General features: G+C 44.8%; 1 long non-coding RNA gene across 1 annotated transcript; it reads left to right on the top strand.

Moving 5' to 3' along the window:
- The first annotated feature begins 2,292 nt into the window (after nucleotides 1-2,292).
- Nucleotides 2,293-3,911, top strand: LOC140488928 (uncharacterized). The gene is made up of 3 exons (XR_011963063.1): nucleotides 2,293-2,473; nucleotides 2,556-2,690; nucleotides 3,804-3,911. It is a non-coding gene; the product is annotated as an uncharacterized lncRNA (long non-coding RNA).
- Nucleotides 3,912-4,253: the final 342 nt, after the last annotated feature.

Below are 4,253 nucleotides of genomic sequence, written 5' to 3'. Positions count from 1 at the left end.
TCAGCCAGTTATGTGCCCCCCTGTTTTCTTGACCAGAGCCTCGAAATTCAGCCAGTATTTCTTAATTCAGTCAGCATTGAGCTGCACACTAACAGGAACACGCTGGCGCTGAACGCTCCTTTAATCTTGGTTTTAAAATATTCCTATTTGCCAGACTTCCCTTTACCTGCAAATAGCCTCCCAGATCTACTTTTAAAATTTATGTCTAATACTATCTTGCTCCATGGTATAACTTGAACTTGTGGACCAGGCCTGTCCTTTTCCATCGCTATTTTCAAATTAATACAATTGTGGTAACTTTCCAAAGTGCTCCCCCACTAACACCTCAGTCCCATTCCCGACCTTGTTTCCCAAGGGGAGGTCAGGTTTAGCCCCATACTCCAGTTGAGCCACTTACATAATGACTGTGTACCTGTGCTGACATCTTCAGACATCCAGGGACTTGCCCACCAAGGTCCCTGTGTTCCTCAGTTCTTCAGGAGGACCTACCATTCATGATGTATACTGTTCGCTTACGAGACTCCCCACAGTGCATTACCTCACAGTGATCAGAAGTAAACTCTGTCTGCCATTCCTCTGCTCAATTTATCATCTGATCGATATCAGACTGCAGCCTGAGACCATCCCCCTCACTGTGGACAACACCCTCACCTTTCATGTCATCGATAAACCTACTAATGATTCCTTCTGCTTTCATATCCGAGATATTAATCCGAGATGGTTCCTGCACAGATCCCTGTTGTACATCCACTGGACAAAGGCTTCCAATCGTAAAAACAATCCTCCACCAATTGTGGATACAATTTATCAACTTGCCTTGGATCCCATGGGCTCTTCCCTTTTGGACCAGCCTTCCATTTGGGACCTTGTCAAAGACCTTAATGAACTCCATGTAACCCACATCATCTGCACTGCCCTCATCAAAATCAGAGGACAGTCCTCAAGCAAATCCATACAGACAATTCCTAATATATTCCTGTCCTTTCGAATGTTGATTCATCGTGTTCCTCAGAATTGTTTCCAATAATTTCCCTCCCCCTCCTATCAGACTATCTGCTGTGTAATTACCTGGCCTATCCCTGCTGCTCTTGATCAAAGGAATCACATTAGCGATCCTCCAGTCATTCAGCACTTCAGCTGTGGCCAGCAAAGTATTAAATATATTCGCCAGGGCCCCAGCAATCTGCTCCATTACCTCCTATAGCAGCTTGGGATATATTTGATTGTTACTGGGGATTTCTCCACCTTTTTGCCTGTGAAAATATTTAATGCCTCCTCCTCATTGATCTTAAGATGTTCCAGAACCTCACCATCCCTGGCTTCAATGTCTTTCTCCTGTGTGAATACAGATGGGAAGTATTCATTGAAGACCTCACCTTCTTCCTCTGGCTCCATGCACTGATTGTCCCTTTGGTTTCTAACAGGCCCCACTGCTTAGTTGGGAATTCTCTTACTCTAACTGTACTTATTAAGTACCTTGTGGCTTATCCTTAACATTATTAGTAAGGATATTTTGTGACCGTTGTTTGCCTGTTCATTTTTAAGGACTACAACCACTACCCCCAGCATCCACCCCATCCCCCCCCTGCCCCACACACTCTAGACTTTTGAATGGCTTTGTCCGTTTTTATTGCTCTGTATTTTCTTTATCAAACTCACAATATCGCTTGATCAGTATTTGCTAAATGTGCTGTTTAAGCCATTCACTCCTCGCAAAACACATTTGCTCTGAATTCTCACTGCATCACATTTAACATCTCCCGTGTTCCAAATAGAGACTCCAACAAGTGTAGTTCCTTGCAGTCGAGGCTTGCCAGTCTAATGATAATGTTGAATGATAGTGATAATCTCATGATAAATGGCCTCCCCAAGTTTAGATACTTAGCTTCTGCATTACCCTTATCTTTTTCCATTATGTCTTTGAAGCTAACCGTTATGGTCTCGGTGCTCAAAAAAGCTCCTCATCTCTGTCATCTTGTCCAGCACCTACAGCCCACCCTGTCTCTAACATTCTCGAGTCCTTACCAACCTCCCCATCTGTGCACCTTCCTCCAGCCTGGAGAGCACATGATATCACTGTAACCCTCTCCAGTCTTCACACCACTCATTCATTCACCTGTTTACAACAGTGGAATTTGAACATGGCTGAGTTTCTGGATAAATAGCACAGCGATAATACCACCAGGCCATCACTTCACCTTCTCACAGGTTTCCCATCCCTGAGCACTGACACCAGAAGCAAAATGAATCAACACCCCTTCTTTCTACACAATGGTTTGTTACGAAATCTTCCTGCGCTCTGCTGATATCACTCAGTATCTCTCCATTTGGTATTCCTCACTGTGAGTGTTTAATTTCTGCCTCTGTCAGTGTCTCTCACTCTTCCAGCTACTCCAGATCCTGAGCCAACAGAATCCATCTCTCCAGAGAGATGAAGCAGCACAGACCAGAGATGGAGATTGGGATTTTTCAGGTCAGTATGGCAATTATTACCATTCTGCATGTGATTCCATCACCCTAATTTCAGAGACTGTCTATTTCTCTGTCTCCTGTAGGTATTTAGGAAGTTCCCGACTCAATAGTCTTCCCAATTGCTGGGTGTCTCATCCATCACCTCATTGATGATGGTTGGTCAGCCAGAGCGACAAAGGGCAGGGAGATCTGGAGCATTCAATAAATCCTGCAGTGAGGTAAGATCACTCACAGTGCACAGAGCAGAGAGCAATGAGATATCTCCACACATCGGCTAACAAGACATGACACAGATACAGTGCTGGAGGGAGAGCACGGTACAGACACACCTCAGGCTCAATCACCACCCCCACTGTATGTTTTGTTGCACTGAGACAGCATCGAGAGTTCCCAGTTTTCAATCCAGGCCTGTGCTGCCTTGGTGAGCATCTGGACAACAGAGGGGAAAGCAGGCCTCCCACGAGAGGCTTGTAACCGTGACCAGTCTAAAGAGTCCTTGCTAACTCTACAACCCTCAATATTGCTAACTTCATCCAGTCTCGACAACCGAGCAGAAAGCAATGAGAAGGCTCCAAACCTCTGTTAACAAGACATGATATCGATACGGTTCTGGAGGGGGAGTACAGAATATCCCCACCTCATGCACAATCACCACCCTGGCTTTAAGTTCTGTTGTACTAAGACTTGCTACTCTCCAACGCTGCATCTACGGCATGTCTTGTGGACCAGTGTCTTCAATAATTTGTAACTCATATAACAGATCCTATCTCTGTAACCTCCTCCTATCCCAATCGTCCCTCCACATATTTGAAATGTACTGCATTCCAGACTACCATCCCTGTCGCTGTAACTTGCTTCAGTGTCTACAACATGCCTTATCTAAGTAATCTCCTCCTCCAATCACTGGAGACAGAGTCATACAGCACGGAAACCGTTCCTTTGATTCAAATAGTCCATAATGACCGGAGACCCTGAACGATTCGAGTTTCCCTGCATTTGACCCAAATCCCTTCAAAGCTTCTCCTCTCCATGTCCCTGCCCAAATGTCTTTTGCATGTTGTTATTGTACTTTGCTCTACCACTGCCTCTGGAAGCTCATTCCATACCTGCACCATCCTATGTGTGGAAAATGTTCTCCTCCAATCTCTTTTACGTCTTTCTTTGCTCCTTTCATATTTATTCCCTCTAGAACATAGAATGTGGCAGCGCAGTACAGGCTCTTTGACTCTCGATGTTGCGCCAAGCTGTGGAACAAATTTGAAGCCCAAGTAGCTGACACTATTCCATTCTCGTCCATATGACTATCCAATGACCATTTAAATGCCTTTCAGGTTAACAGATCTACTCCTGTTGCTGGCAGACCAGAGGAGAGTCAATACAGTGTGTGAATAATCCTGAGACCTGAGGATAGTCAAGACTGTGTGTGAATAATCCTGGGACCTGAGAATGGTCAGTACAGTGTGTGAATTCTCACGTGGCCTGAGAATATCAATACTGTGTCGCCTGTGATTGCCCCAATGATGTGTGAACAATCCAGTGGCCTGAGGATGGTCAATAATGTGTGAATACCCCTGTGGCCTGAGGATAGTCAATGCTGAGTGTTAGTTATCCTTTGGCCTGAGGATTGTGAACATAGATTGTGAAAAATCCTGCGGCCTGAGAATTTCAGTACTGTGTGTAAATAATCCCGTATCCTGAGAATGGCCAATATTGTGTTTGAGTGATTCTTTCCTGAGGTTGGTCAATACTGTGTGTGAATAATCCTGGGAACTGAGAATGCA

This window comes from Chiloscyllium punctatum, chromosome 18 (genome assembly GCF_047496795.1).
Source record: "Chiloscyllium punctatum isolate Juve2018m chromosome 18, sChiPun1.3, whole genome shotgun sequence".
NCBI classification, from domain to species: domain Eukaryota; kingdom Metazoa; phylum Chordata; class Chondrichthyes; order Orectolobiformes; family Hemiscylliidae; genus Chiloscyllium; species Chiloscyllium punctatum.
This window is presented reverse-complemented; position numbering and strand designations above follow the sequence as displayed.